The sequence below is a fragment of the Bufo bufo genome, chromosome 4, assembly GCF_905171765.1.
Source record: "Bufo bufo chromosome 4, aBufBuf1.1, whole genome shotgun sequence".
NCBI lineage: Eukaryota > Metazoa > Chordata > Amphibia > Anura > Bufonidae > Bufo > Bufo bufo.
This window is the reverse complement of record NC_053392.1, coordinates 410,640,605-410,656,509: the sequence shown is the minus strand read 5'-3', so window position 1 is coordinate 410,656,509 and position 15,905 is coordinate 410,640,605. Positions and strand designations below refer to the sequence as shown.

Sequence of the window (15,905 nt, the reverse complement as noted above, 5' to 3'; positions counted from 1 at the left end):
CTCTATGCCGGAAGAAAAGAACGCAAGTGTGAAAGAGCCCTTAAAGAATACTATTATTTTCTCTTATATCCATGTTGTAAGGGAAAATAACACAGTGAATAGACTTTCATCCTAGCAACCATGCGTGAAAATCGCACCGCATCCGCACTTGCTTGCAGATGCTTGCGATTTTCACGCAGCTCCATTAACTTCTATGGGGCCTGTGTTGCATCAAAACGCACAACATGGAGCATGCTGCGATTTTTCACGCAACGCACAAGTGATGCCGAAAAAGAAACGCTAGTGTGAAAATACCCTAAAATATTAAATCCCCCCCTTCCCAATTTTACATATAAAATATATAAACAATTAATAAATAAACACATTACATAGCACTGCATCCGAAAAGTCCAAACTATTAAATTATTAAAAAATATCTCCTATGCTGTGAGTATTCGCCATTTTTTAGTCACCTTGTCACCCCAAAAAAATAGGATAGGACTGTTCTATTATGGGCCGAACGTTTCATAAAATGCGAAATGCACGTGGCTTTTCTTGGTGTTTATTAATTTTTTTGCGCGGTATTGAGTATCGCAATACTTTTTTATGGTGACGAAAGCGAATCAAAATTTTGGTATCGAAACAACCCTACGCCGATCTGATCGGCGTAGCGTTGTCACAATGCCAAAATTTTGATTTAGTTTTGATTTGGCGACTAAATATTTAATTTGGCTCCTAAATTTTTCAGTTCAGAAGCCAATGGCTACTAAGTATTATTTTTTTTTTTTAGTCTGGAGCACTGCAGTGCCACATGGCACCCCACAAACAGAGGATCTGCCAGCAACACCAACACCTGGGTCACCAAGCATCTCCACAATGTCCCACGGAAGCGTTCAGCTCTCCATATCCCAAACGCTGGAGAGGAAGAGGAATTCCCCCCTACCCACCCGCAATTTCTAGCCCTGAATGCCAGCATTTCTAAATTACTTGCCTTTGAAATGTTGTCATTCCGTCTGGTGGAGACAGATAGTTTTAAAGGCCTTATGGCGGTAGCTGTCCCACAGTACGTTGTGCCCAGCCGCCACTACTTTTCAAGGCGAGCCATCCCTTCCCTTCACAACCAAATAGGGGACAAAATCAGGTGTGCACTGCGTAACGCCATCTGTGGCAAGGTGCACCTGACTACGAATATGTGGACCAGTAAGCACGGTCAGGGTTGTTATATCTCCATAACAGCACACTGGGTAAATGCAGTGGCGGATGGGCCTGAGGCGGATAGCAGTTTGGCGCATGTCCTTCCACCACCAAGGATTGCAGGGCACTTCAGTTTCGTCCTGTTGCTTCCTCCTCCTACTCTGCTTCCTCATCCTCTACCAGCTCCTCATCCAGTCAGCGTAACACCTTCAGCACAGCCAGGGGTAAACGACAGCAGGCAGTTTTAAAACGTATCTGTTTGGGGGACAAACCCCACACCGCGCAGGAGCTGTGGACGGGCCTTGAACAACAGACTGATGAGTGGTTTGTGCCAGTCAGCCTCAAGCCCGGCCTGGTGGTGTGCGATAAAGGGCGAAATCTCGTAGCCGGTTTGACGCACATCCCTTGCCTGGCGCATGTGCTGAATTTGGTAGTGCAGAGATTCCTTAAAAATTACCCCGACATGTCAGAGCTGCTGCATAAAGTGCGGGCCGTCTGTGCGCGCTTTCAGCGTACTCACCCTGCTGCTGCTCGCTTGTCAGCGCTGCAGCGTAACTTCGGCCTTCCCGTTCACCGCCTCATATGCGACGTGCCCACAAGGTGGAACTCCACCTTGGACATGCTGGCCAGACTGTGCGAGCAGCAGCAGGCGATAGTGGAGTTTCAGCTGCAGCACACACGGGTGAGTTTCTCGTCGGAACAGCACCAATGACTGCCTCCATGCGAGACCTGTGTTCCTTGTTGTGCTGTTTCGAGTACTCCACCAACATGGCCATGTATACCGGCACTAAGCAGCCATTGTTATACTGCAGCGCAATTGCTCATGTTTGTATTTTGGATATTTCACACTCTTTTGGAGTGTACCTTAATTTTACAAAATTAAATTAAAACCAAAAACCTGTGTTGGCTATCTCGTCCTCTTTCACCGCCGCTTTCCCCTACTCCGCTACGTCCACCGCCTCCTCAAACTCCTACTCCATATGGAACTCCACCTCCATAAATCCATTTTTTTTTTTTGTGCGTGTTTTATTTTATATCATTTCACTACTTTTGTCATTTACATTTTAGGGTGAAATTCACCAATTTTGGTGTATATAGTACCAGTGCTATACCTAGTGGACCGGTAAAAATAAATAAAAAATTGTCAGTTACATTTTCTGGCGAAATTCACCAATTTTTGGGTGTAATATACCCCTCCTCTACCTAGTTGACAGCTTAAAATATTTCAATAATTTTTCTGTTACATTCTTGGGTTGACATTATACAATTTTAGATGTGAATAAACACCTGCTATGCATAGGTGACAGGGAATAAAATTTAATAAATTATTCAGTAATTAATGCGCACCACATCCTTACATTCAATGCTTAAACTTTGAAAAGTTGTCACACTTTTATGCTTTAATAATTTCTCCCATATTTCAACTCTAATTTGAAAAAATGAATCCTCCCTTGGATGTGGTCTCTCTTTCTCACGCTCCCTCTCTGGCCTGGAACCCTGATTCCCCGCCACCCGTGATCACCATGGTAGGCACATAAAAGAACATCGAAAGTTGATAGAGCAGATATTAAATTGGATCGTGCACACGCCTACACGAACTGACTGACAGGGGTCAGCCCCTGCAACTTCTGGGTCTCCAAATTGGGCACATGGCCTGAACTTGCCCCTTACCCCTTGGAGGTGCTGGCCTGCCCTGCAGCCAGTGTATTGTCTGAACGTGTGTTTAGCACGACTGGAAGGGGTTATCACAGGTTATATTTCCCAATGTTTTGGGGTGTACCCTAATTTTAAAGATAAAATTTAAAACCAAAAAGCAGTGTAGGCTACCTCCCTCCACCACCGCCGCTTCCACCTACACCGCCACATCCACCGCCTCCTCAACCTCCTACTTCATATGGACCTGGTCCTCCTAGATCAAGATTATTATTTTTTATTTTTACATATTTTATGTTATTTTAAAGTAGTTTTTTATCCACATTTGTTTGCAGAGCATTTGCCATGCTCTTAACCACATTTTGAGCCATTTGCAGCCCTCTAGCCCTTTCCATGACATTTTTACAGCCATTTTAGTGCTCAAAAGTTTGGGTCCCCATTGACTTCAATGGGGTTCGGGTCCCGAACTCGAACTTTTTCCCAAAGTTCGGCCGAACCCGAACATCTAGGTGTCCGCTCAACTCTAGTCATGATCTGTACAGCGGCGCCCAGGGATCTCACTGCACTTACTATTATCCCTGGGCACCGCTCCGTTCTCCTGCTATGCCCACCGGTATGTTCGGTCACTTGGTTATAGTATGCGGATACTTAGGGGACTTGGTTATAGTAGGAGGAGACTGCCCTTGTTGTCCTTGGCGTCTTCTTCTCCCAGGCTGTAGAGCTGGTTAATCGCAGAGCTCACAGCCTGGGAGTTTTTTTTTTTTCTCCCAGACTGTGAGCTCTGCGCTGCGATTGGGAGAAGGAGACGCCCAGGAGAACAAGGGCAGTCTCCTCCTACTATAACCAAGTGACTGAACATACCGGAGGGCATAGCAGGAGAACGGAGCGGCGCCCAGGGATAATAGTACAGTAACATCTCGGGGCGCCGCTGTACAGATCATGACACTTAGTTCACAATGTTTTGCCAGATGAAAGGTCCTTTTTAACTGTGCGTTGCGTGCCAAATAGTGAAGCATATGAAAAGCATGCTTCTTCACGGTCACTTAACGTGTTTGTTTTGCGGTAACGTGACGCACTGCATGAATTGGCCTTTATTTTTACAGTAGAGAAGTAATTAATTATAACTTTTTGTGAATTGGGACATCTAAACTTTCTTTTTTTTTTATTCCAATTTCAATTTAGTAGGAGTCTGAGTCAGTTCATTTTTTGTCGACTCCGACTCCAGGTACCCAAAATTGACTCCGACTCCACAGCCCTGCCAATGACTCATATTACAGCCACATATAAGACAGTATTACGGTAAGAGAAAATATTAGAAAAGTACAAGCCTATATTATTGAGACTATCTACTAACAACATGCCACCCAAAAATAAGGACACGTCAAGTAGGACAAAAGATAGACAATCAAATCCTACCTAAGCAACTTCTCCTGGAGAAACGGTCAGCTCAGCAAGTAAACATCAAAAAAAGAAATGCTGAAAAACAAAGAAATAAACAAGCACATAGATCAATTGAAGAAAAAGAAAATAAGTGTCACAAAAACACTGAAGGACAAAGACTCAGAAGAGCAAATAGATCTATAGAAGAACTGGAAAATCAGCTTAAAAAAATTGTCTAAGACAAAGACGAGCAAATGATCTATTGAAGGAGAGGAAAATGAGCATCAGAAAAATGCCAAAACACACAGAGCTTAGGAGAGCACGTCTTACTGCAGATGAATGAAAAACACTACGTCAGCAACAAGCTAAAATAAAGAGGCAGTATAACAGATCTCCAAACAGACACAATAAATCTATCAACAGCCACAAAGGAGAGGATAAATGATATAAGAGAAAGATAAAAACGTAAGAGACATGCTGAAAGAGAAACGGCTAGGAGAGCAAGATTTACACCAGAAGAACGTCAATTACAATGTTTGCAACATGCACAATTACAGAGACTGGCCTGGAGTAAACGAGTAGAAACAATTGAATCTAGGGCCACAATAGAAAGAATGGCACTTATAAATGATATAGTTAATATTAAAGAGGGTAACATTATACCCCACACATATCAGCTCCCTCCAAAGATGCTCTATTGAATTTTAGGTCTGGAGACTGGCTAGGCCACTCCAGAACCTTGATATGCTTCTTACAGAGCCACTCCTTGGTTATCCTGGCTGTGTGCTTCGGGTCGTTGTCATATTGGTAGACCCAGCCACGACCCATCTTCAATGCTCTGAAGCATGATTTTACGACCCCCATGCTTCACAGTAGAGATGGTGTTCTTGGGATTCAACTCATCCTTTTTTTTTCCTCCAAACACGACGAGTGAAGTTTAGACCCAAAAGTTCTACTTTGTTCTCATCTGACCATGATTTTCTCCCATGCCTCCTCTGGATCATCCAGATGGTCATTGGCAAACTTCAGACGGGCCTGGACATGTGATGACTTGAGCAGGGGAACCTTCCGTGCAATGCATGATTTGAAACCATGACTGCGTAATGTTCTACCGACAGTGACCTTTGAAACTGTGGTCCCAGCTCTCTTCATGTCATTGACCAGCTCCTGCCTTGTAATTCAGGGCTGATTCCTTACCTTTCTTATCATCAGTGATACCCCACGAGGTGAGATCTTGCATGGAGCCCCAGTCCGAGGGAGACTGACAGTCGTCCTTAGCCTCTTCCATTTTCTAACAATTGCTCCAACAGTTGATCTATTTTCACCAAGCTGCTTGGTAATTGCCCCGTAGCCCTTTCCAGCCTTGTGGAGGTCCACAATTCTGTCTTTGGTGTTTTTTGACAGCTCTTTGGTCTTGCCCATTGTAGTAGTTGGCGTCTCACTGTGGGGTGGACAGGTGTCTTTAACCACCTCAGCCCCCAGTGCTTAAACACCCTGAAAGACCAGGCCACTTTTTACACTTCTGACCTACACTACTTTCACCGTTTATTGCTCGGTCATGCAACTTACCACCCAAATGAATTTTACCTCCTTTTCTTCTCACTAATAGAGCTTTCATTTGGTGGTATTTCATTGCTGCTGACATTTTTACTTTTTTTGTTATTAATCGAAATTTAACGATTTTTTTGCAAAAAAATGACATTTTTCACTTTCAGTTGTAAAATTTTGCAAAAAAAAACGAGATCCATATAGAAATTTTGCTCTAAATTTATAGTTCTACATGTCTTTGATAAAAAAAAAATGTTTGGGTAAAAAAAAAATGGTTTGGGTAAAAGTTATAGCGTTTACAAACTATGGTACAAAAATGTGAATTTCCGCTTTTTGAAGCGGCTCTGACTTTCTGAGCACCTGTCATGTTTCCTGAGGTTCTACAATGGCCAGACAGTACAAACACCCCACAAATGACCCCATTTTGGAAAGTACACACCCTAAGGTATTCGCTGATGGGCATAGTGAGTTCATAGAACTTTTTATTTTTTGTCACAAGTTAGCGGAAAATGATGATTATTATTTTTTTTTTTTTTTTTTCTTACAAAGTCTCATATTCCACTAACTTGTGACAAAAAATAAAAACTTCTATGAACTCACTATGCCCATCACGAAATACCTTGGGGTCTCTTCTTTCCAAAATGGGGTCACTTGTGGGGTAGTTATACTGCCCTGGCATTCTAGGGGCCCAAATGTGTGGTAAGGAGTTTGAAATCAAATTCTGTAAAAAATGACCTGTGAAATCCGAAAGGTGCTCTTTGGAATATGGGCCCCTTTGCCCACCTAGGCTGCAAAAAAGTGTCACACATCTGGTATCTCCGTACTCAGGAGAAGGTGGGGAATGTGTTTTGGGGTGTCTTTTTACATATACCCATGCTGGGTGAGATAAATATCTTGGTCAAATGCCAACTTTGTATAAAAAAATGGGAAAAGTTGTCTTTTGCCAAGATATTTCTCTCACCCAGCATGGGTATATGTAAAATGACACCCCAAAACACATTCCCCACCTTCTCCTGAGTACGGCAATACCAGATGTGTGACACTTTTTTGCAGCCTAGGTGGGCAAAGGGGCCCATATTCCAAAGAGCACCTTTCGGATTTCACAGGTCATTTTTTACAGAATTTGATTTCAAACTCCTTACCACACATTTGGGCCCCTAGAATGCCAGGGCAGTATAACTACCCCACAAGTGACCCCATTTTGGAAAGAAGACACCCCAAGGTATTCCGTGAGGGGCATAGTGAGTTCATGGAAGTTTTTATTTTTTGTCACAAGTTAGTGGAATATGAGACTTTGTATGAAAAAAAAAAAAAAAAAAAAAAATCAGCATTTTCCACTAACTTGTGACAAAAAATAAAAAATTCTAGGAACTCGCCATGCCCCTCACGAAATACCTTGGGGTGTCTTCTTTCCAAAATGGGGTCACTTGTGGGGTAGTTATACTGCCCTGGCATTTTCCAGGGGCCCTAATGTGTGGTAAGTAGGTAAATGACCTGTGAAATCCTAAAGGTGCTCTTTGGAATGTGGGCCCCTTTGCCCACCTAGGCTGCAAAAAAGTGTCACATGTGGTATCGCCGTATTCAGGAGAAGTTGGGGAATGTGTTTTGGGGTGTCATTTTACATATACCCTTGCTGGGTGAGAGAAATATCTTGGCAAAAGACAACTTTTCCCATTTTTTTATACAAAGTTGGCATTTGACCAAGATATTTCTCTCACCCAGCATGGGTATATGTAAAATGACACCCCAAAACACATTCCCCACCTTCTCCTGAGTACGGCGATACCAGATGTGTGACACTTTTTTGCAGCCTAGATGCGCAAAGGGGCCCAAATTCCTTTTAGGAGGGCATTTTTAGACATTTGGATACCAGACTTCTTCTCACGCTTTGGGGCCCCTAGAATGCCAGGGCAGTATAAATACCCCACATGTGACCCCATTTTGGAAAGAAGACACCCCAAGGTATTCAATGAGGGGCATGGCGAGTTCATAGAAATTTTTTTTTTTTGGCACAAGTTAGCGGAAATTGATATTTTTAATTTTTTTCTCACAAAGTCTCCCGTTCCGCTAACTTGGGACAAAAATTTCAATCTTTCATGGACTCAATATGCCCCTCACGGAATACCTGTGGGTGTCTTCTTTCCGAAATGGGGTCACATGTGGGGTAGTTATACTGCCCTGGCATTCTAGGGGCCCTAAAGCTTGAGAAGAAGTCTGGAATATAAATGTCTAAAAAATTTTACGCATTTGGTTTCCGTGAGGGGTATGGTGAGTTCATGTGAGATTTTATTTTTTGACACAAGTTAGTGGAATATGAGACTTTGTAAGAAAAAAATAAAAAAATTCCGCTAACTTGGGCCAAAAAAATGTCTGAATGGAGCCTTACAGGGGGGTGATCAATGACAGGGGGGGGTGATCAATGACAGGGGGGGGTGATCAATGACAGGGGGGTGATCAATGACAGGGGGGTGATCAGGGAGTCTATATGGGGTGATAACCAGTCATTGATCACGCCCCTGTAAGGCTTCATTCAGACGTCCGGATGCGTTTTGCGGATCCGATCCATCTATCAGTGCATCCGTAAAAATCATGCGGACATCTGAATGGAGCTTTACAGGGGGGTAATCAATGACAGGGGGGTGATCAGGGAGTCTATATGGGGTGATCACCACAGTCATTGATCATGCCCCTGTAAGGCTTCATTCAGACGTCCGGATGCGTTTTGCGGATCCGATCCATCTATCAGTGGATCCGTAAAAATCATGCGGACGTCTGAATGGAGCTTTACAGGGGGGTAATCAATGACAGGGGGGTAATCAATGACAGGGGGGTGATCAATGACAGGGGGGTGATCAGGGAGTCTATATGGGGTGATCACCACAGTCATTGATCACGCCCCTGTAAGGCTTCATTCAGACGTCCGGATGCGTTTTGCGGATCCGATCCATCTATCAGTGCATCCGTAAAAATCATGCGGACATCTGAATGGAGCTTTACAGGGGGGTGATCAATGACAGGGGTGTAATCAATGACAGGGGGGTGATCAGGGAGTCTATATGGGGTGATAACCACAGTCATTGATCACGCCCCTGTAAGGCTTCATTCAGACGTCCGGATGCGTTTTGCGGATCCGATCCATCTATCAGTGCATCCGTAAAAATCATGCGGACATCTGAATGGAGCTTTACAGGGGGGTAATCAATGACAGGGGGGTGATCACCACAGTCATTGATCATGCCCCTGTAAGGCTTCATTCAGACGTCCGGATGCGTTTTGCGGATCGGATCCATCTATCAGTGCATCCGTAAAAATCATGCGGACATCTGAATGGAGCTTTACAGGGGGGTGATCAGGGAGTCTATATGGGGTGATCACCACAGTCATTGATCATGCCCCTGTAAGGCTTCATTCAGACGTCCGGATGCGTTTTGCGGATCCGATCCATCTATCAGTGCATCCGTAAAAATCATGCGGACATCTGAATGGAGCTTTACAGGGGGGTAATCAATGACAGGGGGGTAATCAATGACAGGGGGTGATCAGGGAGTCTATATGGGGTGATCACCACAGTCATTGATCATGCCCCTGTAAGGCTTCATTCAGACGTCCGGATGCGTTTTGCGGATCCGATCCATCTATCAGTGGATCCGTAAAAATCATGCGGACATCTGAATGGAGCTTTACAGGGGGGTGATCGACAGGGGGGTAATCAATGACAGGGGGGTGATCAGGGAGTCTATATGGGGTGATCAGGGGCTAATAAGGGGTTAATAAGTGACCGGGGGGGGGTGTAGTGTAGTGTAGTGGTGCTTGGTGCTACTTTACTGAGCTACCTGTGTCCTCTGGTGGTCGATCCAAACAAAGGGGACCACCAGAGGACCAGGTAGCAGGCATATTAGACGCTGTTATCAAAACAGCGTCTAATATACCTGTTAGGGGTTAAAAAAAACACATCTCCAGCCTGCCAGCGAACGATCGCCGCTGGCAGGCTGGAGATCAACTCTCTTACCTTCCGTTCCTGTGAGCGCGCGCGCGTTCACAGGAAATCTCGGCCATCGCGAGATGACGCGTATATGCGTGACTGTGCGCAGCGCTGCCACCTCCGGAACGCGATCCTGCGTTAGGCGGTCCGGAGGTGGTTAAAGAGCTCAGACAGGTGCTACTAAGTTAGATTAATGAGTGGAGTAGAGGTGCACTTTTTAAGGGCCAGAATTCTTGCTCTTTCTCAGATGTTCAAATACTTATGTTCAGCAGTGCAAGACAAATAAATTATTTAACCACTTCAGCCCCCTTAGCTTAAACACCCTTAATGACCAGGCCACTTTTTACACTTCTGCACTACACTACTTTCACCGTTTATTGCTCATGCAACTTACCACCCAAATGAATTTTACCACCTTTTCTTCTCACTTAATAGTGCTTTCATTTGGTGGTATTTCATTGCTGCTGCCATTTTTACTTTTTTTTGTTATTAATCGAAATTTAACGATTTTTTTTTCACTTTCAGTTGTTAAATTTTGCAAAAAAACGACATCCATATCTAAATTTTTCTCTACATTTATTGTTCTACATGTCTTTGATAAAAAAAAAATGTTTGGGTAAAGTTATAGCGTTTACAAACTATGGTACAAAAATGTGAATTTCCGCTTTTTGAAGCAGCTCTGACTTTCTGAGCACCTGTCATGTTTCCTGAGGTTCTACAATGGCCAGACAGTACAAACACCCCACAAATGACCCCATTTCGGAAAGTGGACACCCTAAGGTATTCGCTGATGGGCATAGTGAGTTCATAGAACTTTTTGATTTTTGTCACAAGTTAGCGGAAAATAATTTTATTTATTTTTTTCTTACAAAGTCTCATATTCCACTAACTTGTGACAAAAAATAAAAACTTCCATGAACTCACTATGCTCATCACGAAATACCTTGGGGTGTCTTCTTTCCAAAATGGGGTCACTTGTGGGGTAGTTATACTGCCCTGGCATTTTAGGGGCCCAAATGCGTGCAAAGTAGTTTGAAATAAAAATCTGTAAAAAATGGCCGGTGAAATCCGAAAGGTGCTCTTTGGAATGTGGGCCCCTTTGCCCACCTAGGCTGCAAAAAAGTGTCACACATGTGGTATTGTCGTACTCAGGAGAAGTTGGGCAATGTGTTTTGGGGTGTCATTTTACATATACCCATGCTGGGTGAGAAATATCTTGGCAAAAGACAACTTTTCCCATTTTTTTTTTTTTTATACAAAGTTGGCATTTGACCGAGATATTTCTCTCACCCAGCATGGGTATTTAGGGGCCCTAAAGCGTGAGAAGAAGTCTGGAATATAAATGTCTAAAAAATTTTACGCATTTGGATTCCGTGAGGGGTATGGTGAGTTCATGTGAGATTTTATTTTTTGACACAAGTTAGTGGAACATGAGACTAACTTGGGCCAAAAAAATGTCTGAATGGAGCCTGACAGGGGGGTGATCAGGGAGTCTATATGGGGTGATCACCCCCCTGTCATTGATCACCCCCCTGTAAGGCTCCATTCAGACGTCCGTATGTGTTTTGCGGATCCGATCCATGTATCCGTGGATCTGTAAAAAACATACGGACGTCTGAATGGAGCCTTACAGGGGGGTGATCAATGACAGGGGGGTGATCAGGGAGTCTATATGGGGTGATCGGGGGTTAACAAGGGGTTAATAAGTGACAGGGGGGGGTGTAGTGTAGTGGTGTTTGGTGCTACATATTACTGAGCTGCCTGTGTCCTCTGGTGGTCGATCCAAGCAAAAGGGACCACCAGAGGACCAGGTAGCAGGTATATTAGACGCTGTTATCAAAACAGCATCTAATATACCTGTTAGGGGTTAAAAAAATCGCATCTCCAGCCTGCCAGCGAACCATCGCCGCTGGCAGGCTGGAGATCCACTCTCTTACCTTCCGATCCTGTGAACGCGCGCGTTCACAGGAAATCTCGCGTATCGTGAGATGACGCGTATATGCGTGACTCTGCGCAGAGCTGCCGCCTCCGGAACGCGATTTTGCGTTAGGCGGTCCGGAGGCGGTTAAAAATCATACAATGTGATTTTTTTTTTTTTTTGTTTTTTTTAGTTTTTTTTATTCTGTCACTCAGAGTGGGAATGCACCTACAATGTCAGACCCCTCCATGATTTCTATGTGGGAGAACTTGGAAAATCGCAGGGTGTTCAAATTCTTCTGTTCCTCACTATATCTGTGTTTTTGCATCATTATGAAATATGAATGCCACTTTTCTAAAATATAAGCAATATCTTATTGAAGATTTAATTCATAAACATAAACAACACAATTATGATTGCACAATATGTCGTAAGATCGCACTTAAAGAAATAAATAGCCAACATTCTAGTACTACATGGCAAAACCTGTGAAGATTGTGGATTGCCTTCCACAATGCCAAAAACTGATCTACTTTGGAATATGTATGACAAGGAATTACAAAAATACACAGGTGAAGAAATGGAGAAAACATTAAACAGAAAACAAAAAACAGCTTTAGAAAAAATATTGTCTGCAATCAAAAATGACAACCTTTGCAACCGTTGTTTTTGTTTTTGTTTTTTTGGATGGTCCAGGAGGTAGTGGTAAAACCTAACATTGCACTCCCTGTAGCCTCAACAGATATAGCAGCTAATCATCTTGAGGGTAGAAGAACATACTGCTCTCAGTTCAAATTACCTGTTCCAATAGTTGAAAATATTTGCCTCCATTCTGCTGATGCTTAAAATTTGAGATCTACAGTACTCATTTGTGATGAGTGTACAATGGCCCCGTCTATTGCTCTCAGTGGTCGACAAACTACTAAAAGAAATAATGGATAACCACAAACCCTTTGGAGGAAAAGTTGACACTGAATTCAGCAAAATTGGTTGATCCATGTTGGCAATGGTGATACACCACACATTGACAGTTTGCCCAAAGACCTAATTGAAATCACTTAAAAAAGTTTAGGTACAGGAAATATTGTCGAAGAATTATTTGGAGAAATAATCCCAGTTGCTGTAGTCTTAAAGATAACAAAAACAATGTATTCTTTGCCCAAAGAACTCTGATGTTGATAGTATAAATGTAGAGGTGCTAAACAATTTGGAAGGAGATACTGTGAGATTCCTCAGCTCAAACTCAATTGATGACTCAACTGAGGAAGATTTGCAGAACTATCCTATTGAGCTTCTTAATGAGCCAACTCCAACAGGAATGCTGAGGCATAAGCTGAACCTTAAAAAGGGAGCAATGATTATGCTTCTCAGAAATATAAACACTAAAAGAGGATTGTGCAATGAAACCCGCCTCTTTGTAAAGACTTGAAAAGAAACCTCATTATTGCTCAAGTAATAACAGGTTCAGCTGAAGGGGACATGGTCTTCATTCCCCGTATTGATTTGGCTCCATCCTCTACTAATTTACCATTTGCCTTAAAAAGGCGACAATTTCTAGTTACATTAGCATTTGCCATGACCATTAATAAAGCTCGGGGGTAAACCTTAGAAAAAGTTGGCATTTACTTGCCAGAACCAGTATTCAGCCACGGTCAGTTATGTTTCATTTTCAAGAGTTAGACCTTTTTCAGATGTGGTTGTAAATATTATAGATGGTCCTGAACAAGGCAAACTGTTGCCAAATTCAGACAGAATATTTACAAGAAATGTTGTCTATGAAAATTTTTTAGAGAAACATTTTAAGACGTAAAAAAATAAATTTTTCCTGAATATCTGCTTCAGATATTGTATATTGCAGATTGTTTCAAAGTTTTACAGTAACGCAATAACAATTATACCTACTGTATTGATATACCGTATTTTTCGCCCTATAAGACGCACCGGCCCATGAGACGCACCTAGGTTTTTGAGGAGGAAAATAAGAAAAAATATATTTTTAACCAAAAGGTGTGCTTTTGGCGGGTTTGAACTAATGGCGGTCTGTGCATGACACTATTATGGGGGATCTGTGGATGATGCACTGTTATGGGGTGGGGGATTTGTGGATGGCATTATGATGGTGGGGGGGGGGGGGGAGATCTGTGGATGGCATTATGATGGTGGGGAGATCTGTGGATGGCATTATGATGGTGGGGGGGAGATCTGTGGATGGCATTATGATGGTGGGGGGGATCTGTGGATGGCATTATGATGGTGGTGGGGGGGATCTGTAGATGGCATTATGATGGTGGGGGGGATCTGTAGATGGCATTATGATGGTGGGGGGGATCTGTGGATGGCATTATGGTGGGGGGAATCTGTGGATGGCATTATGGTGGGGGGGAGATCTGTGGATGGCATTATGATGGTGGGGGAGATCTGTGAATGGCACTGCTATATGTGTCATCCACAGATCCCCCCCCCCCTCCCCATAACAGTCCCATCCACAGACCCCCCCCATCATAATGCCATCCACAGATCCCCCCCTCCCCCCACCATCATAATGCCATCCACAGATCCCCCCCATCATAATGCCATCCACAGATCCCCCCCCCCCCATCATAATGCCATCCACAGACCCCCCCCCCCCCCACCATCATTATCCCATCCATAGATCCCTAAGGAGGGTCTGTAGTAGGCGGGGAGAGCGGCGGGGCAGTGCAGGCACAGTACTTTGGCACCACCGCTCAGTATGTACTGTATTATACCTAGTGTTAATCATAATATCTAAACTGCGCTCCCCATCTGTACCGTACTTACCGGTACACATGTCACACTCCGTCTCCTGTAGTAAGCGCTAGCAGGCAGGCCGGGCTGCAGGCGGCCGTAACTCACTGAGGTCACGTGCCTGCTCCGCCTACTTCATTCATAAAGTGGGCGGAGCAGGCACGTGACCTCAGTAAGTTACGGCCGCCTGCAGCCCGGACTGCCCGCTAGCGCTTACTACAGGAGACGGAGTGAGACATGTGTACTGGTAAGTACGGTACAGATGGGGAGCAGAGGGAGCGCAGTTTAGATATTATGATTAACACTAGGTATAATACAGTACATACTGAGCGGCGGGCCAGAGTACAGTGCCTGCACTGCCCACCGCTCTCCCTGCCTACTACAGACCCTCCTCACTAATACATCGCAGTCTGCGATTCTGCAGCATCGCAGACTACGAAGTAAATTGCCAGCATTCGCCCCATAAGACGCAGGGGCACCTTTCCCCCACTTTTGGGGGGAAAAAAGTGCGTCTTATGGGGCGAAAAATACGGTATACGTTTCAATTTTTTTAAAATTTTGACTACTTGACAATATTTTTGACAAAATAAAGCAAGAAATGCAATGTTGTCAAATTCCCTTGCTATTTAATATAGACTGTTCCTACTATTGTTTATGCACTACTGTTCTAGCGCCTGTTATTGGGAAATGGAGAATAGTTACTAAGTGCATCTCTTGCTTTTGAGGATCAGTCTTAGGGTACTTTCACACTATCGTTATTCTTTTCTGGCATTTAGTTCCGTCCTAGGGGCTCAATACCGGAAAAGAACTGATCAGTCTTATCCTAATGCATTCTGAATGGAGAGCAATCCGTTCAGGATGCATCAGGATGTCTTCAGTTCAGTCTTTTTGCCTTTTCAGTCTTTTTGCGGTTTTATCTCCGTCGAAAAAGACTAAACACTTGCCGGAATGCCAGATCCGGCATTAATTTACATTGAAGTGTATTGGTGCCGCATCCGGCATTAAGTGTTCCGGCAAAACTGATCCATTTTTCTGGATGACACATGAAAGACGGATCAGGCATTTCAATGCATTTGTCAGACTGATCCGCATCCGGATCCATCTGAAAAATGGCACCAGTTTGCATACGTTTTGCCGGTTCCAGCGACGGACCTGTCTGCCTGCCGGAATGCTCTGCCGCAATTGTGAAAGTACCCTTACGTGAAAGGGCTGCGTGATTTTCCATGTGGAAGCGCTGCAGTGAAATTGAACACCTACTGCCTGGTTTCCCCTCAGATTAATGCTGATCACTGCAGGTCCAGCAGGGGGATACTTTGAGAAAATCATATTGGAGTACTATTGTAACACGCATGGATTGTCCAAAGGAAAAAAAAAAAAAACTCTTCAAGAAACTGTGACCATCACAATAGCTGATTTTGTATCTACTAGTAGTAACCGGTGCAGGTCCCTATTGAAATACTGCAAGAAGAAATGTTGGATCTGTGA

The 15,905-nt window shown here is 43.7% G+C and overlaps 1 protein-coding gene across 1 annotated transcript in view; it reads left to right on the top strand.

Moving 5' to 3' along the window:
• MPC1 (mitochondrial pyruvate carrier 1) overlaps nt 1-15,905 on the top strand; it is a 104,410-nt gene that overhangs the window by 45,107 nt on the left and 43,398 nt on the right. The window lies entirely within an intron of this gene.